Source organism: Schistocerca serialis, chromosome 1 (assembly GCF_023864345.2).
Source record: "Schistocerca serialis cubense isolate TAMUIC-IGC-003099 chromosome 1, iqSchSeri2.2, whole genome shotgun sequence".
NCBI classification, from domain to species: domain Eukaryota; kingdom Metazoa; phylum Arthropoda; class Insecta; order Orthoptera; family Acrididae; genus Schistocerca; species Schistocerca serialis.
In genome coordinates, this window is record NC_064638.1 from 280,752,888 (window position 1) to 280,776,174 (window position 23,287).

Sequence of the window (23,287 nt, forward strand, 5' to 3'; positions counted from 1 at the left end):
TTCGTGTTAGTATTTTGCAGCTGTGACTTATTAAGTTGATAGTTCGGTAATTTTCACATCTGTCAACACCTGCTTTCTTTGGGATTGGAATTATTATATTCTTCTTGATCCACATATCGAGCAGAATTTGTCGAGTTGTGACGTAACTGTTGGAACAGTTGGAGTCGAAGTTAGGGAGAGAAGCAGCGGTTAGATAAGCGCGTTGTAACGCGTACGTCTGTCGCCTCCGTGGCGCAATCGGCTAGCGCGTTCGGCTGTTAATCGAAAGGTTGGTGGTTCGAGCCCACCCGGGGGCGGAAATTTTATTCCTGAGCGAAAGGAAATGATGACGCCAACGCATTGCACACGTACAGGCAAAATGAAAGGAAATAATGGTGATCCACGTGTTCGAGTCATCGTGCAAAGTTGTGTATACTCACTTATCATGCCCAATTGTTTTGTCTTATTAACATCTCTTTTACTTCGCCAACGTCCATTTCGATTGCAGTACACCATAAACGCTTATCACGTATTTGCTGATTCCTTTTGCGTGTCAGCTAAATATGCGTTTATGGTTTGTTAACATCGTAATTGACAATGTGGTTCTCAATGTGCTTGGAACTGAATTGCTGCCTCTTATGGAATCAAGATCTTCGGTGACGGTCGAAACCGATAATTACTTGCTGAAATAATGTGATTCCGCGAGACAATGAACCTTTCGTATAAGCGAGCTCATATAGAGAGGAAGAAGCACTGAAATAGTTTTTGAGTACCATGTTAATATTTTGGAGTCCAGTTTTGGGAGAAATTCTGACAATTACTCATTTTGACGGTGCTTCTCTATGTGAAAGATTGTATGTACTCTAGGCAAACAATGTTATGCATATAATCTTTGAAACTTCTATATTTAAATGAGTGTGTCTGTACTTAAATTGCAGAATGACTGAGAAGATAAACCTTCTACGTTATTTGATTCTGAAACAGCTGAATAAAACTGAACGTACTGAGCCTACTTTCTCTTTACTTTTTCTCATCATGTCAACACTGACCCACAATATTCTAGCCTAGCGCAACGCAATCTTAAAAAAAAAAAAAAATGGGTTACAACCTGACTTCAAATAATTAATACAAAAGAATGGCCCTGAATAAGAAGCAATCCTGACAATAACCTATACATTTCATTAAGCACTTACCTCACAAAAATCTTCATTACGCGAACTACTGCAATACAGCGAGCGTCGGTACTGCCAGCTAAATAAAAGATTCTAACTACTAAAGCCACTAACCGCTAATAGGCATGTGGTTATCAAAGGAAAGATTTTGTTGCAAACCAAATAATGTATTTTTTATGTTAATAATCAGAAGTCCAGTTCAAACCCGAATATAAATTGTTATTGACAACTAGTACAAAGGTAAATCATGAGTAATTTTCAATCTCCAAGTCGGATACTTCCAGATCGTTAGCCTACGCTAATACTTCAGACGTCTACCCTCCATCAATGCTAACTTCTCACATTTAACATCCACCACTGCTGGCTGTTCACCTCCAACTGCCCAACAGTACTTCCATCACTGTTGGCAACTAACTTCCAACTGCCCAACACTACTGGCGATTAACTTCCAACAACGCCTCCGACCAGCCACAGAGTCTCTTAGAAAGAAAGCGCAGTCACAGATCCAATGCAAAGCGCTACACAGCTCTGCCAACACAGAAGCAGCCCACTTACAGCTTGAACGCTTGATACATATTAGGTTGCAAAAAATAGGGCTAACAGGAATAACAATAAAGAGATCCTATGTGGCAGCCCTCTAAGTTATCAACAGCAATAACGTAGTTTCGACGGCGTGGAATTTGATATAACGATGTTTCGGGTTTCTTAAGGCATTTCTGGACGTCAGTCTAGAATTACCGTTAGAATGAATACAGAATTATGGACATAGATACTAAATACAATAATTGCTAACAAAGTAGAATGATTGCAATGTGAAGTTGCTTTCAAGCACGCATTGCCTATTTCCCAACCTTCTTTCGTAATACTAGCCCCGACCAAAATTATTGTTGTTATTGTGGTCTTCAGTCCTGAGACTGGTTTGATGCAGCTCTCCGAGCTACTCTATCCTGTGCAAGCTTCTTCATCTCCCAGTACCTACTGCAACCTACATCCTTCTGAATCTGCTTAGTGTATTCATCTCTTGCTCTCCCTCTACGAATTGTACCCTCTACGCTGCCCTCCAATACTAAATTGGTGATCCCTTGATGCCTCAGAACATGTCCTACCAACTGATCCCTTCTTCTGGTCAAGTTGTGCCACAAACTTCTCTTCTCCCCAATCCTATTCAATACTTCCTCATTAGTTATGCGATCTACCCATCTAATCTTCAGCATTCTTCTGTAGCACCACATTTCGAAAGCTTCTATTCTCTTCTCGTCCAAACTATTTATCATCCATGTTTCACTTCCATACATGGCTACACTCCATACATATACTTTCAGAAACGACTTCCTGACACTTAAATCAATACCCGATGTTAATAAATTTCTCTTCTTCAGAAACGCTTTCCTTGCCATTGCCAGTCTACATTTTATATCCTCTCTACTTCGACCATCATCAGTTATTTTGCTCCCCAAATAGCAAAACCCCTTTACTACTTTAAGTGTCTCATTTCCTAATCTAATTCCCTCAGCATCACCCGACTTAATTCGACTACATTCCATTATCCTCGTTTTGCTTTTGTTCATGTTCATCTTATTATTAGCGCAACGTATGAACGTTTCAGCGACATTTTCCTTCTTCACGGAACGAGCTAAGTACTCTTTCATAGTTTGCTGCTGCTGTTGGATCCACTTCGTGTAGTGTCACGCTCTCCTTCTCTGGGCCGGCCGATGTGGCCGAGCGGTTCTAGGCGCTTCAGTCTGGAACCGTGCGACCGCTACGGTCGCAGGTTCGAATCCTGCGTCGGGCATGGATGTGTGTGATGTCCTCAGGTTAGTTAGGTTTAAGTAGTTCTAAGTTCTAGGGGACTGATGACCTCTGATGTTAAGTCCCATAGTGCTCAGAGCCATTTGAACCATTTTTTCCTTCTCGGGACGCTGTCCTTGGGTGATGTATTTAAATTCAGCAGCTCGGTGAAGTATTAACTCTAGCACATATTCGTAATGCTTCAAAAAATGGTTCAAATGGCTCTGAGCACTATGGGACTCAACTGCTGTGGTCATCAGTCCCCTAGAACTTAGAACTACTTAAACCTAACTAACCTAAGTGAAGTGGACTGACAAGGCAGCCAGTCCACAGGGACGGGTAGCCGAAAGAAAGGCACGCGTACACACACACGCCGACGGGCGTCAAGTACTGGAACAGGCTACGTAATTAATGCTATGAAGAAAAGTACGTAGCTGGATTAATACTTATCTTTAATCAATCATTGTGGTACATCGCTCTTGACTATACACAGGAGACTTTAATTACAATCACTGTAAGGCTAATGGCGCCTTGCTAGTTTGTAGCCATTAACTTAGCTGAAGGCTATTCTGTCTCTCGGCTAATGAGAGTGAAAGGCTTCGTACATCTAGTCGCTAGCTAGGTCGTCCGTCCAACTGGGACGAGTGCTTGTTCGTATCACGAGACCTGCCTTGTGGTGGCGCTAGGTCTGAGATCACACAGTGGCGACACGCGGGTCCGACATGCACTAAATGGACCGCGGCCGATTTAATCTACCACCTAGCAAGTGTGGTGTCTGGCGGTGACACCACACTAAGGACATCACACACATCCATGCCCGAGGCAGGATTCGAACCTGCGACCGTAGCAGTCGCACGGTTCCTGACTGCGCGCCTAGAACCGCGAGAGTAATGCTTCATGTCATGAAGTAACTGATGTCAGTCTGATACCCACTTGTCGACTGTAGGGGCCGCGCCGAGTGGCACGGTTTGAGGCGCCATGCCACGGACTCCGCGGCCCCTCGCGCCGGAGGTTCGAGTCGAGGTGTGTGTGTGTGTGTGTGTGTGTGTGTGTGTGTGTGTGTGTGTGTGTGTGTGTGTGTGTGTGCGTGTGTGTGTGTTGTTCTTAACATAAGTTAGTTTAAGTAGTGTGTAAGTCTAGGGACCGATGACCTCAGTAGTTTGGTCTCTTAGGAATTCACACACATTTGAAAATTTGTCGCTTGTACTACCAAATATCATAACTGACCCGCCGTAACCGACATAATTCTGCACTTATTTAATTAAATATTGTTAGTTAATTGGTTCCTCCTGACCTCAAAGTGGACAGAAAAGTCCATATCTAGTAATGGTAGGTGCGTTTTCCACAGAAGTTCTATTCCAGTTGTTTCTCCTTCAAAAAGTAGCTATACATGGAGGTGACAAGTCATGTGATAGCGATGCGCACATGTACAGTTACCGGTAGTATGGCGTACACAAGGTATAAAAGGGCAGTGCATTTGCAGAGCTATCATTTGTACTCAGTTGATTCATGCTGAACGGTGTCCGATTTGATTATGGCCCCGCAACTTTGAACGCAAAATGATAGTTGGAGCTAGACGCATGGGACATGCCATTTCGGAAATCATTGAGAAATTCAATAGTCCGAGATCCACAGTGGTAAGAGCGTACCGAGAAAACCAAATCCAGGTATTACCTCTCATCAGGGAACCCTTGTGTCCTTCGGCCTTCACTTAACGACCGAGAGCAGCGGCGTTTGCGTAGACTTGTCAGTGCCAACAGACAAGAAAGATTGCTTAAAATGAGCGCATAAATCAATGTAGGACATGCGACGAGCGTATCCATTAGGACAGTTCGACGAAATTTGGAATTAATGGGCTGTGCTAGCGGACGACCGATGCGTGTGCCTTTGCTAAGAGCACGACATCGCCTGCAGCGCCTCTCCTGGGCTCGTGACCGCATCGGTTGGACGCTAAATGACTGGAAAACCGTGGCCTGGTCAGATGAGTCCCGATTTCAGTTGGTAAGAGCTGATGTAGGGCCTAGTGTGAGGCAGATCCCACGAAATCATGGACCCAGTTTATCGACAAGACACTGTGCAACCTCCATAATGATGTAGGCTGTGTTCAAGTGGAATGGGTTGGGCCCTCTGGTCCTATTGAACCGATCATTGAGTGGAATGGTTATGTTCGATTACTTGGCGCCCGGTTGCATCCATTTCTTGATTTCATGTTTCCAAACAACGATGGAATTTTTATGAATGGCGATGAACAATTGACAACACTTACTGGCCGATGAACGATGTGTGGCCTCTATATGTTCCCTCACTCTCTAGAGCTAACCATTCGCAGGTGCATAATATCCCTTGACAAACATTAATAGCAGCTGAAAAGTAAATTAAAACTGGTCACCGCTGATAAATTAGAAATGACAAAGAAAACCACAGTGTACACTGGAATTATTGTGTTCACTCACAGATTATTACTATTAAAGCAAAAAAATCAACAAAGATATTCGTGATGATGCTGACTAGAACACTGTCACATTCTGTGCATCTGATAGCCTCAAAACACTTAGCCAATGTGACAAAATTTATGTTGATGGAACTTCCAAATATTGCACAGAGTTATTTGTCAGCTATTTACGAGCCACGAGCCTGTTAATGGACATTATATTACAACAGTTTTTGTTTGTTGAACGATAAGAAAACTTCATCTTATCAGCATGTCTTCTCAACAGTTGTTGATAAATATGATAACCTAAATCTGAAATTATCTCAGTCAATAGTGTATTCAAACACAAAGGAAAGCATTTGTAATGTTGGAATTGAAAAGTGAGCTGATGTAAGAACCCAAGGATTATATTTCATCTAACACAGAGCTGGTGGCGAAAAATGCAAATATTGGGATTTCTAGATGATTATATTTCTGAAATGAAATGGAGAAGTTTCTTTCTGATATATTTGCCAATGCTGGATCCTGATGTGGTTAATGACTGTCTTGTTGAGGACTTAATGTCAGCGATGGCTGTATCTGAAAAACTAAAAATGTTTTGCGACAGTGGATACCTACATAGACGAAAACGCTCTCTTTCTTCCATACATGTGGGCAGAACTGAGTTGTAATAGACAAAGAACCACCAATGCTTGCGAAGGTATACCAAACGAGTATGGTGTTCAACAACACTTCTGCAGCTCTGACATACACAGATTTCTTGAGTTACTGAAGCAAATTTCACTCGGCGCCGAATATGAATTCAATTCCTCAAAAAACAATAAAAGAAAGAAAAGTCTTGTCTCGCTGTAAAATTCATGATGCAGCAAGTGGCGAGTTTCAAAGCTGGAAAATTACAAGAATGCAATTGTGAAATTAATTTCCCATAAAATAAGATCTGGAAGTTAAAGGTAATATGAAAAGTATTGCCCCTTTTAAAGACGGTCATACGTAATAAGCTAATATGACAATTTAACTTAACTATTAAACAAAAATTAATTATTATTGCGGAAAAGGACTGGCGTTGTTTCCTGTCACTCGAAAAGAATGACCTCCTCCATGCCAACCGCTGTGGGCTCGGAAAACATCGATGGCGCTAAACTCAACTAGCACTTTCTTCACATAGAACCCTGCGAGCCATTGATTGACGTAACCAGGTAGCGGCAGTATTTCTTGACTTGAAAAATTATTTGTCTCAGTAACATCACCAGATATTAACAGAAGTACGATCGTCTGAATTAACAAACAAAACTTATGACTGGATTGTCGATACAGAGTAGGGAGATGCAGCATGTTATCCTGGACGTAAAATCATAGAAAGATTAAGTAACTTCAGGCCTACCCCAGTGAACTATGTTGGGATACTTGCTGTGTATGTTGTATAGTAACCTCGCACGGAATACGAGTGTAACAGCAGACTTGTTGCTGATGATGCAGTTACCTGTAACTAAACACTATCCAAAAAATAGTGCAAATATTCAGAGACGTCTAGACGAGTGGTTGCATGATCGGTAATGTTAATAAATGTAAAATTAACGAACTCATAAACGCAGAGAATTACACTGCGCAGAAGAAATAAGAGGTTACTTTTTTGAAACCCCATAATTTTCTCCCTTTGTGATGCGTAAGTTTGTAAATTGGCTCAAAGGTGGCTACAACTTTCCTCTGCAATGATGCAGAAGCAAAGCGCTGCAACGTTGCCCTCGGGCTCGGTGGCTCCTCAAACAGCAAGGTATGGACACATGCGGAAAGAAAATGACCAGAGCTAAAAGTTCATGTTAAGTGTAAGGTGGATTAATATGTTGCATTACAATAAAAAAATGGTTCAAATGGCTCTGAGCACTATGGGACTTAACATCTAAGGTTATCAGTCCCCTAGAACTTAGAATTACTTAAACCGAACTAACCTAAGGACATCACACACATCCATGCCCGAGGCAGGATTCGAACCTGCGACCGTGGCGGTCGCGTGGTTCCAGACTGAAGCGCCTAGAACCACTCGGCCACACAGGCCGGCGCATTAGAATCAAACTTCACCACAATTCTGTCCACCGGCACTGTGGACATGTTACACGATGGTTACATCGTCTCACACACCTTACCCACATCTCACCCCTTCATTCTCTGCGATGCAGAACTGCGAAGCCAAGAGTTGAAATCAAGCGGGTATCTTATAGGTGGCCGAGGAGAAGATTTCAGACACACCGCCGTCCGGGAATGACACGACAAGCCCTAGGAGGGGGTGCCAATGAAATCAGCCCTTGCCCTGGGGACTTCATTAACACACATTTCTTGGTAAGACACGACAGTTTGCAGTCAGATGTGCAACGGAACGACGTTCTTGACAATCTTTGACGCTGTTAACACTTCATCCCTTCTCTAAGGACAACGAGGGGCTGCAACTCAATAGAACGCGATCTGTCCCCTTTTATAGTGAGTGTGCTCAGGTATACAGGGTGGAACCACTAGGGACCGCTGAAATTCAAAGAAATCTGAACGTCATTCGAATCAGCCATCCTGTTTCAAAGACTCCTGTGGCGTGGCACGTGCGGCATTGACACATGCATGAATAAAACGGCAAAGAGTCTCTCTACAAGAAAGAACAGACACCATATCTGTGGTGTCACCGCCAGACACCACACTTGCTAGGTGGTAGCTTTAAATCGGCCGCGGTCCATTAGTACTTGTCGGACCCGCGTGTCGCCACTGTGTGATCGCAGACCGAGCGCCACCACAAGGCAGGTCTCGAGATACGGACTAGCACTCGCCCCAGTTGTACGGACGACATTGCTAGCGACTACACTGACGAAGCATCGCTCATTAGCCGAGCAGATAGTTAGAATAGCCTTCAGCTAAGTCCATGGCTACGACCTAGCAAGGCGCCATTAGCCTTACATAGCAATTGATAATTATCGTCTAAAGCATGTCTCAACAAGAACGATGTATACAACAAGGATGGATTAAAGTTAAGTATTCCAAAAGCAACGTACTTTTCTTTATAACATTCATTGAGCGTCCTGTTTCAGACTTCATGATATTCTGCGTGAGCTTATAGCGTGCATATCGGCCCCCTCAAAATAACACTGTGTCGGCACTTCTGTCGACACATCAATATCCATATAAGGAAAACCTATGTTGTCTGTGTTGTCAACACAAATGTTTACCGGCGACCACAACACAACAGCAGGTCTCCAACAGCGCCCGCCAGGGACCGCTACCCGTTCGTGGAGCCTGCAGAACAGCTTCACCGGAGGTCGCAGCTAGCCCAGGAACTACTCTGATACGCTAGGCACGTGGTCGCAAATAGTTCCGGTATATACACTCTTGGAAATGGAAAAAAGAACACATTGACACCGGTGGGTCAAACCCACCATACTTGCTCCGGACACTGCGAGAGGGCTGTACAAGCAATGATCACACGCACGGCACAGCGGACACACCAGGAACCGCGGTGTTGGCCGTCGAATGGCGCTAGCTGCGCAGCATTTGTGCACCGCCGCCGTCAGTGTCAGCCAGTTTGCCGTGGCATACGGAGCTCCATCGCAGTCTTTAACACTGGTAGCATGCCGCGACAGCGTGGACGTGAACCGTATGTGCAGTTGACGGACTTTGAGCGAGGGCGTATAGTGGGCATGCGGGAGGCCGGGTGGACGTACCGCCGAATTGCTCAACACGTGGGGCGTGAGGTCTCCACAGTACATCGATGTTGTCGCCAGTGGTCGGCGGAAGGTGCACGTGCCCGTCGACCTGGGACCGGACCGCAGCGACGCACGGATGCACGCCAAGACCGTAGGATCCTACGCAGTGCCGTAGGGGACCGCACCGCCACTTCCCAGCAAATTAGGGACACTGTTGCTCCTGGGGTATCGGCGAGGACCATTCGCAACCGTCTCCATGAAGTTGGGCTACGGTCCCGCACACAGTTAGGCCGTCTTCCGCTCACGCCCCAACATCGTGTAGTCCGCCTCCAGTGGTGTCTCGACAGGCGTGAATGGAGGGACGAATGGAGACGTGTCGTCTTCAGCGATGAGAGTCGCTTCTGCCTTGGTGCCAATGATGGTCGTATGAGTGTTTGGCGCCGTGCAGGTGAGCGCCACAATCAGGACTGCATACGACCGAGGCACACAGGGCCAACACCCGGCATCATGGTGTGGGGAGCGATCTCCTACACTGGCCGTACACCACTGGTGATCGTCGAGGGGACACTGAATAGTGCACGGTACATCCAAACCGTCATCGAACCCATCGTTCTACCATTCCTAGACCGGCAAGGGAACTTGCTGTTCCAACAGGACAATGCACGTCCGCATGTATCCCGTGCCACCCAACGTGCTCTAGAAGGTGTAAGTCAACTACCCTGGCCAGCAAGATCTCCGGATCTGTCCCCCATTGAGCATGTTTGGGACTGGATGAAGCGTCGTCTCACGCGGTCTGCACGTCCAGCACGAACGCTGGTCCAACTGAGGCGCCAGGTGGAAATGGCATGGCAAGCCGTTCCACAGGACTACATCCAGCATCTCTGCGATCGTCTCCATGGGAGAATAGCAGCCTGCATTGCCGCGAAAGGTGGATATACACTGTACTAGTGCCGACATTGTGCATGCTCTGTTGCCTGTGTCTATGTGCCTGTGGTTCTGTCAGTGTGATCATGTGATGTATCTGACCCCAGGAATGTGTCAATAAAGTTTCCCCTTCCTGGGACAATGAATTCACGGTGTTCTTATTTCAATTTCCAGGAGTGTACATCCGCCAAACGGGCTTTATAAGGCGGCGCACTGCAGGCAAAGGGCAGTTCGACGCACCGCTTGGAGGGATACCGAGCTGGCACCCCGGTAACCACGGTCATACGCCTCTTCTAGCTTGCCGATCTCTTGCAGATGGACTTGGTATAGTCGACGAACAACTTGGCATTGTAGAATCGATTGATTGTGATGTCTCCCCGTGAAAAGTCGGATCTTTTCTATTATTATTTGTTTTGCATATTTGTCACGATCCGCAGTTGTGATCGAGTATGTTGTTCTTTTGGGAGATTGTACTATTGTTTCGTTTTGGTGAACCCAATAAACTGTTTCAGACTTGTGTTTTCCGCAGTTATATTCTGTTAGCACAGATACTTCAGTTGCAAAGTAATACTGTAATTAAGATATTTTCATTTTGTCATCACATTTATATTTGTTTCTGTGAACGTAATTCAACAACAGTGAAAAAACCTAGATAACCGTTCACTATAAAGCAGGGGGATCCAGTTTCTCGTAGGAGCCTATGTATAGGTAGATAAGTAGTGTGTCCGCAGCTCGTGGTCGTGCAGTAGCGTTCTCGCTTCCCGCGCCCGGGTTCCCGGGTTCGATTCCCGGCGGGGTCAGGGATTTTCTATGCCTCGTGATGACTGGGTGTTGTGTGATATCCTTAGGTTAGTTAGGTTTAAGTAGTTCTAAGTTCTAGGGGACTGATGACCATAGATGTTAAGTCCCATAGTGCTCAGAGCCATTTGAACCATTTTTGATAAGTAGTGTGACGTGCTTTCCGTCATTGCGAGAATAGCTCAGTATAGTGTTGCACTGCTCTTCCTTTGAATTCAGTGAAGCCATAAACGAGGTACATACCTATGAACTCTTAATCAGTAAACCTATCCATACCTTATTTTTGTTCCCATCCACATTTTGTGCTCTCGCATTTCATGGAGTTCACCGGAATTTTTATTGACATCTGCTAAAATGCGCTGTTTTTAGTACTTCTTAATAATGTGTGAACGCATTTGTGTAGCTGCTGTCGCATTTTTAACATTTACAAGGAAGAATGTTCCAGTTTCCAACACCACAAAGCATACTCACCTACACATACGTCCATTCTCTGCAAGCCACTGTGAAATGTATGGCACTCATAGGCAAAAAGCAACACTTTTCAAAGCAGAATTACATACTCATTCCATGACAAGATGTGATAAAGGTGAATACCAATAATGCCAAAACGTGCTACAATGGAGTTCTCCATTAAAGGCGAGAAAGCACGGAAAATGGATGCAAACAAAAATAAAGTAGAATAAAAGCAATATGCTTCACGCGCATTTGAATCGTGCTGTTCACATACAGATTCGCAAGCAGTAACAGAGAGACAAAAGTTCACTGAATACTGTGATGAAACCAACTTCTGTTCAATTGAGACAAAACGAAATATAGAATCATTTACACCACCCAATATTGCGGGTACGAGGAGAACTCAGTCGTAATACGAGCAACATATCAACAGCGCAATTCAGAGTGCAGTACACACGAGGAGTCGTAATCAGAAGCACAAATTGGTGAAACCAGCTTCTCTTAATCACGAAACGAAAACAAACATGATAGACTAAAAAGAAGAAAACGAGATGATGGGTAGACTTGCAACGCTCCAAGTGGCCTGGTAGAGAAACGAAGTCATGTTACAGGAAGTCCGTACAAGAGTTTCACCCCCGTGGCAGCGAGCATACCGACAAAACAAATATCAGAAACAGTTGATCACAGAAGTCATCAGTACAGAGATGTGTAGTATAGTACATCACTTAATAGATTTTACACATTCTTTGACAATATCAGTACAACATCACAACTATTGTTATGATTGTTCTAAGTAAATTATAAAAACTACAAAACAAATCATTATTAAAAAAATACAAAGAATGAGAACCAGAAATCGAACTAACAAGTGCATTTGACAAAATAAGTACAAAGGAACCATCACTACTATGACAGTTCCAAGTCTGTTGTAATATTATAAAACAAATTTGTACTACATACGTCATGTTTTTTTCTCCTTCCTTGTGATTTGGGGACCATAAGTGTAACACCACGCGACTTCGTGTCAGGTTGGCACAAATACATATGCCCTTGGGTACAATAATATCTATTTCTAAATAAACTGACCAAAATCTAACCACATTTGAGGCACAAAAATCAGATGTCAAATATGTCAAAAATACAAACAATGTCTTGGGTGAAGGATAAAATTTAAAAATAATACGAACCTTGAGAATGCTATTCAAAAATAATAGACGTATTTTCGTTGATACAGATACCGAGAAGGTGGTGTTATACCGAAACCTGTGCACATACTAAAGAAAAATTAACACAGCTTTGTGTCACACATTTTCTCAAGTGCATTATAGCCGTTGGAAGTCTGAAACCTTCAATTAAAAAAAAAAAAAAAAGCTCTCTAACGAGCCGCTGGTGACTGTGGGTTCTTTGTACCAAAATACTCTGAACGTATCCCTGAACAGCCTATGAAAGATTGTCGGTGCAATTCTGGTTCACCCTGTGTATACACCGGTAGCCATTGTATAGCGATTTTGCGTCCTGTTCCATTTGCCTACCGAGCGAGGGGAAAAATGACTGTGTATATGCCTACATAAGCACCCTGATCTCCCAATATTATCCTGAACACACTTACTGAATGAATGTGCTGTGTAAGTCTAACATCCCCATATTATCATGTTACCTTCCTTTATAAACGTGGGTGGACTCAGAGACTGTGATATGATTTATAAAATATAGAGATGATAGAGCACAGCAATCAGTCATCCTTTTTTTTTTTAGCTTTTATTTGGTAAATCCAGATGTCGGCAGTTCTTTGAGCATTCAAAGAACTGTGACTGACGCCCGAACAACAGGGAACTGACATCCACTGAGACTGGAAAATAGTGCATCGATAAGCAGAAATATGGATTTGCCAACTAATACCTGCAAAAAAAGGACGACTGATTTCTATGCTCTACCATTTATAAATCCCCATATTATGTGTCTTCTATTTATTTCTCTCCTATGACAGGTATTTTTTAAACTAATTGTTAATCTTCACGAAAATTTTGATATTTCGGAGTAACTGTAGTGTTCAACGTTAAAAGAAACTGTAGTTGTAGGACGCCTTTCGTTTAAGAAACAGTGTGTGCTACAGATTATTGGGCAGATCAAAATTAAAAGCATAAAAAAACAAAAAAAAAATCTAAACCTGGAATAGAACATCTCCTCGTCCTAAAGCCAAATTCTACCCTCTGGACTAACTGGACAGCACATTTACACACTATGGAATCGTGAAACTTGTCTTTCAGGAGATTACAGCGTTGCAGAATTGCTAGTCGATTTCCTACAGAAAAAATGCACGGGACACAATTACATGCAAAGAATCGCACTTTGGCGTCCGAGTGCGCTTTCTGCGCTAACGTCCCGTTCCACTAACAGGTTCCGTTGCGAATGCCTACAGTACACCGCAACTATATGTTCCACGCATTTGTTGTCTTTTTTTATTTAATAGACTACTTGAGTACCTGACGTTTCCCGGGTATGTATTTATTCCAATCTTCTATTAGTCCATCTCCTCTCCCCCCCCCCTCCCCCACTGCCTTTCTCCTCCACTCCCTCTACGTTCATCTCCTCTACACCCTTTCTTTGTCCACCTCTTCCACCTGCCACTATCTGCCCATCACCTCCTGCTCCTCTGCTCCTCACCCATCTAATTCCACCTCCTCCTCCAGCCTCTCTTTTATTCCATCTCCTCCACACCTCTCTCTGTCCGTTTCCTCCTCCCTCATCTTTCTGCACACCTCTTCCTCTTCCCTGTCTGCCCATCTCCTCCTCTTTCCTTTCTCTGTCCATCTGCTTCTCTCCCCTCTCTCTCTCTCTCTGTCCACCTCCACCTCTTCCCTATCTCTGTCCAAGCCCTCTTCCTCCCCCCCTCTCTCTCTCTCCCCCTCTGTTTATCTTCTCCTCCCCCTACACTGTCCTCCCTCCTCTTTCTGTCCTCTATTCATCTCCTGCCCTCTCCACTGTCGGTCGGTTTTCTCGTCTTCTCTTTCTCTGTCCATTTTCTCCTCCCCCTCTCACTGTCCATCCCCTTTTCCTCCACCTTCTCTCTCCTAGGTGTCATCCCCACCCCAATAGGACTGGTGGCTCTTACCACCATAGTATTTCTTTCCAGATCTAACTTACATGAGGACCCAGTTTGGATGAAATCTGTACAGGAGATTATGATGAGCTTTTTACCTGTGGCTTTGTCTATATACTTACACTCAGATACATTTCGCATATATTAACATATTTCACACGTATCTGTGCATATATTTCACCTGTATCTGTAGCGAATTTCGCCTTGTAGTTTCATTTTCACCTAGCTCATTACTTATGGGGTCATACCTGAGATATGTCTAGTGCAATGACGCAATTTTTCAGGTACATCCTGTGGTATACCTAGCTACTGTCCGCGAAATGTGTTGTGAACAGAGAAAGTAGTAAAGAAATAATGCCGGCCGGTGTGGCCGTGCGGTTAAAGGCGCTTCAGTCTGGAACCGCGCGACCGTTACGGTCGCAGGTTCGAATCCTGCCTCGGGCATGGATGTGTGTGATGTCCTTAGGTTAGTTAGGTTTAATTAGTTCTAAGTTCTAGGCGACTGATGACCTCAGAAGTTAAGTCGCATAGTGCTCAGAGCCATTTGAACCATTTTTGAAAGAAATAATAAATAAGGAAGTCATGCATGATCCTAGCGCTTATGACCCCATATCTCCTGAACTGTGTTCGTACAAAGATATAGCACTGCTCTTACATTCAGTGGTTATTGTGAATACTGTCTGCAAAATGTGTAGCGAATGCAGTTAGTAGCAAAGAAATATTAAATTAAAACGTCATGCTTCGTACGGCAGTTTTACTGCACGAATAACGAAAATGTAGTATGCGATATTTTTTTCCCATTCATCATTTCGTAGGGGTTGTTAGCGAGAGAAAGTTTCGTAAAGGTTTGAAATTATGCGTAACGTTTGTTGCAAGTCACTAAAGAGAACATTTCCAAGTGTCAGTAAACGAAGCTACGAAAATCTCTCAGCTACCTACCTACACTATGTGATCAAAAGTATCCGGACATAAGTTTTTCATATAAGGTGCATTTTGCTACCACCTACTGCCAGGTACTCCATATCAGCGACCTCAGTTGTCATTAGACATCGTGAGAGAGCAGAATGGGACGTTCCGCGGAACTCACGGACTTCCAACATAGTTTCTAAGTTCTAAGGGACTGATGACCACAGATGTTGAGTCCCATAGTGCTCAGAGCCATTTTTTTCATACGTCTGTACGAGAGATTTCCGCTCTCCTAAACATCCGTAGGTCCCCCGTTTCCAATGTGATAGTGAAGTGGAAATGTGAAGTGACACGTACAGCAGAAAAGCGTACAGACTGACAGAGACTGCCGACAGTTGAAGAGGGTCGTAATGTGTAATAGGCAGACATCTATCCAGACCATCACACCGGAATTCCAAACTGCATCAGGATCCACTGCAAGTACTATGACAGTTGGGCGGGAGTTGCGAAAACTTGTATTTCATGGTCGAGCGGCTGCTCATAAGCCACATTCACGCTGGTAAATGCCAAACGACGCCTCGATTGAGGTAAGGAGCGTAAACATTGGGCGATTGAACAGTGGGAAAACGTTGTGTGGAGTGACGAATCACGGTATACAGTGTGGCGATTCGATGGCAGGGTGTGGATATGGCGAATACCCGGTGAACGTCATTTGCCAGTGTGTGTAGTGCCAACAGTAAAAATCGGAGGCGGTGGTGTTATGGTGTGGTCGTGTTTCTCGAGGAGGGACGCACAGGTCTACACAGATGTTTTAAACACCTTCTTGCTTCCCAATGTTGAAGAGCAATTCGGGGACGGCGATTGCATTTTTCAACACTATCGGGCACCTGTTCATAATGCACAGCTTATGGCGGAGTGGTTACACGACAATAACATCCCTATAATGGACTGACCTGCACAGAGTCGTGACCTGAATCCTATAGAGCACCTTTGGGATGTTTTGGAACGCCGACTTCGTGCCAGACCTCACCGACTGACATCGATACCTCTCTTCTGTGCAGCACTCCGTGAAGAATGGGCTGCCATTCCCCAAGAAACCTTTCAGCACCTGATTGAACGTATGCTTACGAGAGTGGAAGCTGTCATCAAGGCTAAGGGGTGGGCCAACACCATATTGAATTCCAGCATCACCGATGGAGGGCACCACGAACTTGTAATTCATTTTTAGCCAGGTGTCCGGATCCTTTTGATCACGTCGTGTATGTAGCCATAGAGATCATGCAGGTAAAAAGAGACAAATAATAACTGTCGCGTACGGGTGCATGCGTTATTCATCCCACGCTTCATTCAAGTGGAACAGAAACAAATGTTAGTACGAGTATATGATACAATGGAACGTACTCTCTGCCGCACAACTCACAATACACATATGTAAGTTGAAGTAACTATCGGTATAGTACATTTCACTTTAGTCATAGTATCAGTAAAACCTGATAAGTCAACGATGATTTCTCACGCCCCTTACGCGTTACATTATCGTGCTGTGTCACCATTTTAGTAATCTATTTTTCTGGCTTTTGTTTGAACATTCTCCGGCATCCGTTCACGTATTAATAAAATTTCCGCCCCCGGGTGGGCTCGAACCACCAACCTTTCGGTGAACAGCCGAACGCGCTAGCCGATAGCGCCACGGAGACCGCTAGTATTTCTCCTTCCTCAGAGTGGTTCCTTCGTACCCATTCTCTTTGGGCAACTCACTGACCCGGATGCCTCCCTGTTGAGTCACGGGCGGCGGAGAGGGGGAAGGCGGTACCGTAGCTAGGTAGAGCGGTGGGAGGGGCAGGGAAATGTCCGACAGATGGCACTTCATCTGTTCAGAATAGCAATAATTAGCATAACAAAGTAAGACAAAGCAAAGATGATGTTCTTTACAGGAAACGCTCAATATGTCCACCATCATTCCTCAACAATAGCTGTAGTCGAGGAATAATATTGTTAACAGCATTGTACAGCATGTCCGGAGTTACGGTGAGGCATTGGGGTCTGATGTCGTCTTTCAGCATCCCTAGAGATGTCGGTCGATCACGATACACTTGCGACTTCAGGTAACCCCAAAGCCAATAATCGCACGGACTGAGGTCTGGGCACCTGGGAGGCCAAGCATGACGAAAGTGGTGGCTGAGCACACGATCACCACCAAACGACGCGCGCAAGAGATCTTTCACGCGTCTAGCAATACTTTGTTTTCTTTTTTTTTTTTTTTGTTCTAATAAAACCCCATGTCATTCCAAGCATGTTTGTCAATTTTTACCTCTCTATCTACATTATTCCGTTGTTTATGAAGTTTTCAAATTGATACTGACTTTTTGGCCACCCGGTATATTTAATTTTTTTATTTTTATTTTATTTTATTTTATTTATTTATTTATTTTTTTTTTGCGTTGCGTTTTGCTGGACGGGTTGCTGGCATTGTCAAAGACTGGAGTCGAGCCCGCGGCTGGAGATTATACACTCAGAATAAATAAATGAATAAAATAACGCACCATGAAGGAATTATCCGAATAGGACGGAAACCGGTAGATGTGATATACATGTACAGACAAACAAATGAAAACAGTTTCAGAATAATTGGATGTATTATTCAAGAGAAGGAGCTTCACAAATCGAGTCAATAACGTGTACTTCGACCTCTGGCCCTTATGCAAGCAATTATTCGGCTTGACTTGTTCAGAATTCCTCCCAATTGGCGCTTTAGATCGTCAAAATGCCAAAATGGTTGCAGGGCCCTTCTCGCATTGTTCCAAACGTTCTCAACTGGGGAGAGATTCGGCCATCTTGGTGGCCAAGGCAGGATTTGACAAGCACAAATATTCTTGGTGTTTGGCGGACATTATCTTGCTGAAGATAATGGCTTGGCATGAATGACAACAAAAGGGAGCGTCGGATCGGATATTGACGACGTACGGCTGTGCTATAGGGTTGCCGCGAATGACAACCAAAGGGGTCCTGCTACCAAAAGAAATGGCACCCGACACTACCAAACCACCACTCCCGGTTGTCGGGCCGTATGGCGCGAGACAGTCAGGTTACTGTCTCACCGCAGCCCGGAACGTCTCCAGAGACACGTCTTCGCCTCTCATCGGGGCCCAATTCGAAGCGGGAATCGCTAAAGACATAAAATCAATGAGATTCCAGGCGGAAGGCGTGTTTGTAGACGCCTCAGAGGGCAGTGGATACAAACATGACTATCGCCCGCCAAATGGCCTAACAGCCTGGAGTGATGGTCTGGGGTGCCGTTTGTTTTCATAGCAGGACTCCTTTGGTTGTCATCCGCGCCACCATTACAGCACAGCGGTACGTCGACGACATTCTATGTCACATTACAGAATAAATAAAACGGAAACCCACTGATGATGGCACAGTGGTGCGGAAACAAGTTTGAGTACTGAGAAAACAAGGTCAACCCAAGGAGCTGCAAATCCAAATGATGAATATTCTATGTCCCGTTTTTTTGCCCTTCATGGAAAGCCATCCTGGGCTTACATTTCACCAAGACAATGCCCGCCTGCACACGGAGAGAGTTTCTACTGGATTCCCGTGCTGCAGCGATCTACCGGCGTAGGTGACAAGGGGAGAAACATTGCGATAATGATCAAGGTAATTGATCGGTACGGCGATTAAGCCGTATGCCTGTTGTCAACAATAAGTAAGGTGGCAAAATTATGTCCCTCCTTGCCGTTCCTCACCTTCCGCCCCTTGTAGTAATCGTCGCTCAAGCTTCTAAACCCCATCCCCCGTTTCAAGGGCCGTTAAAAAGTGAACAGGTTATAGTGGTAAGCGCAAATTTTTAAAAATGTCAAGCGGTCGCGGTGACAAGAAACCTGGGAACCCCTGCTACAGAAAATATCTTGGATTATTTGGAAGAGCGGGTGAAATTATGCAGCCAATATGTACGAGTACATCTACATGATTACTCTGTAATTCCCAATTAAGCGCTCAGCAGCGGGTTCACCAAACAACCTTCAAGCTACTTCTCTGCCGTGCCGGAAAAACGAATACTTAAACCTTTCTGTGCGAGCTCTGATTCCTCTTATTTTATTATCATGATCATTTCTCCCCATTTACGTAGGCGCCGACAAAATATTTTTATACTCTGACAAGAAAGGTGATGATAAAAATTTGCCGGCCGCGGTGGCCAAGCGGTTCTAGGCGATTCAGTCCGGAACCGCGCGACTGCTACGGTCACAGGTTCGAATCCTGCCTCGGGCATGGATGTGTGTGATGTCCTTAGGTTAGTTAGGTTTAAATAGTTCTAAGTTCCAGGGTACTGATGACCACAGATGTTAAGTCCCATAGTGCTCAGAGCCATTTGAACGATTTTTTTTTATAAAAATTTCGTGAGGTCTTCCTGCCGCGAAAAACGCCTTTGTTTCAATGACTCCCACTCCTAATTTGTGTATCATATCAGCAGTACTCTCTCCCCTATTTCGCGGTAATACAGAACGCGCTGCACTTCTTAGAACTTTTTGGATTCCCCTCAATCTTGATGCGGATCTCACACCACGCATCATTATTCCACAAGTGGGTGGACAAGTATAGTGAAAATATTCTGTTTAACAGTCCTGCTACAGTTTGTAAGTGTTCTCTCAATAAATCGCAGTATTTGGTTTGCTTTCCCCACATCATCTTCTACGTGACTGTTGCAATTTAAGTTATTCGTAATTGTAATCGCTCGGTATTTAGCTGAGTTTACAGCCTTTAGATTTGAGTGATTTATCTTGTAACCAAAATGTAGAGTTTTTTTTTTAGTACTGGTGAGGATAATTTCACAATTGTCATTATTTAGAGTGAATTGCCGCTTTTCGCACTTTACTGATATCTTGTCTAACTCTTTTGGCAATACGTTTTGATCATCTGATTTCTTCACAAGACAGTATATGGCAGTATCATCTGCAAACATCTAAGTGGTTTGGCCAGATTGTCTCCTAAACCGTTTATGTAAATCAGGAGCGACATAGGACCTGTAATACTTGCATACTTCTGTTTTATTCGATGACTGTCCATCAATTACTACAAACTCCTCGGATTGTTGCAGCTGTAACAGATTTAATCACCAGTGAATGGCTTCCTATTGGATATGGCATACTTGAAGAAACTTGTAGATTCTCTTTTTCTTAGGACTGAGGCCATCCTCAAAGCAACAAGCCGTGTACTCGCATTACACTACTGGCCAATAAAATTGCTACACCAAGAAGAAATGCAGATGATAAACTGGTATTCGTTCACTGGACAAATATATTATACTAGAACTGACATGTGATCACATTTCCACGCAATTTGGGTGCATAGATCCCGAGAAATCAGTACCCAGAACAACCACCTCTGGCCGTGATAACGGCCTTGATACGCCTGGGCATTGAGTCAAACAGAGCTTGGATGGCGTGTACAGGTACAGCTGCCCATGCAGCTTCAACACGATACCACAGTTCATCAGGAGTAGTGACTACCGTATCGTGACGAGCCAGTTGCTCGGCCACCATTGACTAGACGTTTTCAGTTGGTGAGAGATCTGGAGAATGTGCTGGCCAGGGCAGCAATCGAACATTTTCTGTATTCAGAAAGGCCCGTACATGACCTACAACAAGCGGTCGTGCATTATCCTGCTGAAATGTAGAGTTTCGCAGGGATCGAATGAAGGGTAGAGCCACGGGTCGTAACACATCTGAAATGTAACGTCCACTGTTCGAAGTGCTGTCAATGCGAACAAGAGGTGACCGAGACGTGTAACCAATGGCACCCCATACCATCACGCTGGGTGATGCCCCAGTATGGCGATGATGAATACACGCTTCCAATGTGCGTTCACCGCGATGTCGCCAAACACGGATGCGACCATCATGATGCTGTAAACAGAACCTGGATTCATCCGAAGAAATGACGTTTTGCCATTCGTGCACCCAGGTTCGTCGTTGGGTACACCATTACAAGGGCTCCTGCCTTGGTCTCCGAGCTGATAGTCCATGCGGCTGCAAACGTCGTCGAACTGTTCGAGTAGATGGTTGCTGTCTTGCAAACGTTCCCATTTGTTGACTCAGGGGTCGACTGCACGATCCATTACAGCCATGCGGATAAGATGCCTGTCATCTCGACTGCTGGTGATACGAGGCCGTTGGGATCCAGCACGGCGTTCCGTATTACCCTCCTGAACCCACCGATTCCAATTGGATCTCGAGCAACGGGAGCAGCAATGTCGCCTCGCACATACGATAAATCGCAATCGCGATAGGCTACAATCCGACCTTTATCAGAGGCGGAAACGTGATGGTAGGCATTTCTCCTCCTTACACGAGGCATCACAACAACGTTTCACCAGGCAACGCCGGTCAACTGCTGTTTGTGTATGGGAAATCGGTTGGAAACTTTCCTCATGTCAGCACGCTGTAGGTGTCGGGACCGGCGCCAACATTGTGTGAATACTCTGAAAAGTTAATCATTTGCATATCACAGCATCTTCGTCCTGTCGGTTAAAATTCGCGTCTGTAGCACGTCATCTTCGTGGTGTAGCAATTTTAATGGCTAGTAGTGTAGTTTGCTTTCTCCTGAGTGTGAATATGTTTTCGTCTGCTGTGTTTTTTTTTTCATCAGTTACAACATGCTGAAATTTTGCAACATACAACAGTGTGGAAGCAAGAACAACTTGAGTCGTAGGGACGGTGCAGTGCACCACGCCGCTTGCAATTGCGCCATTTGACTACTGCCTGCGGGGCGGCGTGCTGGATTTATTGCGTGCACCGCGGCGGTGACGTCACTCGCGAGGCGCGGCGCGGCGCAGCTGAGCCGGCGACCCCCGCGACCTGCTGAATAATTCACAGCTCGTTGTGGCGGTCTAGGCGCGCTATCTGCGGCGGCACGCCGCATGTTATGTAAACGGCCCGCCGGCTCTTCCGCCGAGATACCAGCCGCCTCGCAGTAAAGCACGCCGACACTCAAGCTACTTCTTCCGGCCCCACAGCCCGCACCACGATCGCTACGGCAGTCCGTAAGGAGGCTCCTCAGGTGTTACGCAGGGAAGTGCTCATAACGTTGCACGACTACCACGTTCCGTCAGAGAAGCGACTATCTCTCTTTGCGGATTTCTGTGCGCTGCTTTGTACTAGACACCCAGTTCGACACCGAACTCGGTCAAAACGTGGAACACCTAGGAATGCCACAACGAATCTTCTGCTGTGAAGGGGAGTGTACACTGTTTTCAAACTCCCTGGCGAATTAAAACTAGGTGCCCTGCCGGGTCTCGAACCCAAAACCTCGTTTTTCAAGATAGCCACGCGGGGTGGCGTCTTGCCACGGGTCGCGCGGCTGCCCCCTCGGAGGTTCAAGTCCTGCCTCGCGCATAGGTGTGTTTGTTGTCCTTAGGGTAACTTAGTTTAAGTTAGGTTCAATATTGTGTAAGCGTAGGGACCGATGACCTCAGCAGTTTTGTCACATAAATCCTTACCACACATTTCCAAAAAAATTTCATGACAGTGCTCTTGCAAGTGAGATAGCTTGCATGAAGACTGGAAAAGCCAGCCGGTGTGACCGAGCGGTTCTAGGTGCTTCAGTTTGGAACCACGGAACCGCTCCGGTCGCAGGTTCGAATCCTGCCTCGGTCATGGAGAGCGAGAAATCCGGGCTCGAGACTCAGTCCAGCACAAATTTTCATTGTCACCAATACATTTTACACCAGAGGTCTGATCATATTCTCAACTGCCAATACATTTCTTCTATTCTTGCAATAAAAACTGACACACCATTTCTGTGTTATCGTCGAACCCACTACCAGTTGAAGGTTTCCAATCCAACAGCTTCTATGGGCAACAAAAATTTAATTTCCAGTATTCTGGGACTTTATCGGAGGGAAAGTGACGGAGATGGTCAATGAGATTTTAAAAGGAGCGGAGATACCGGCCACGCTGATGGATGGGACGATCATACTGATACCAAAACAGAAAAAAGTCCGTCGCATTGAAGACTACCGTCCCGTCACGCTCCTAAATGCCAGTTATAAGTTAATAGCCAA

At 45.0% G+C, this 23,287-nt stretch overlaps 2 non-coding genes across 2 annotated transcripts; one reads left to right on the forward strand and one right to left on the reverse strand.

The window, feature by feature from the left end:
* Positions 1–222: 222 nt before the first annotated feature.
* On the forward strand, positions 223–296 carry Trnan-guu (transfer RNA asparagine (anticodon GUU)). Its single transcript has one exon. It is a non-coding gene; the product is annotated as a tRNA-Asn (tRNA).
* A 16,555-nt stretch (positions 297–16,851) lies between these two features.
* On the reverse strand, positions 16,852–16,925 carry Trnan-guu (transfer RNA asparagine (anticodon GUU)). The gene has a single exon. It is a non-coding gene; the product is annotated as a tRNA-Asn (tRNA).
* Positions 16,926–23,287: the final 6,362 nt, after the last annotated feature.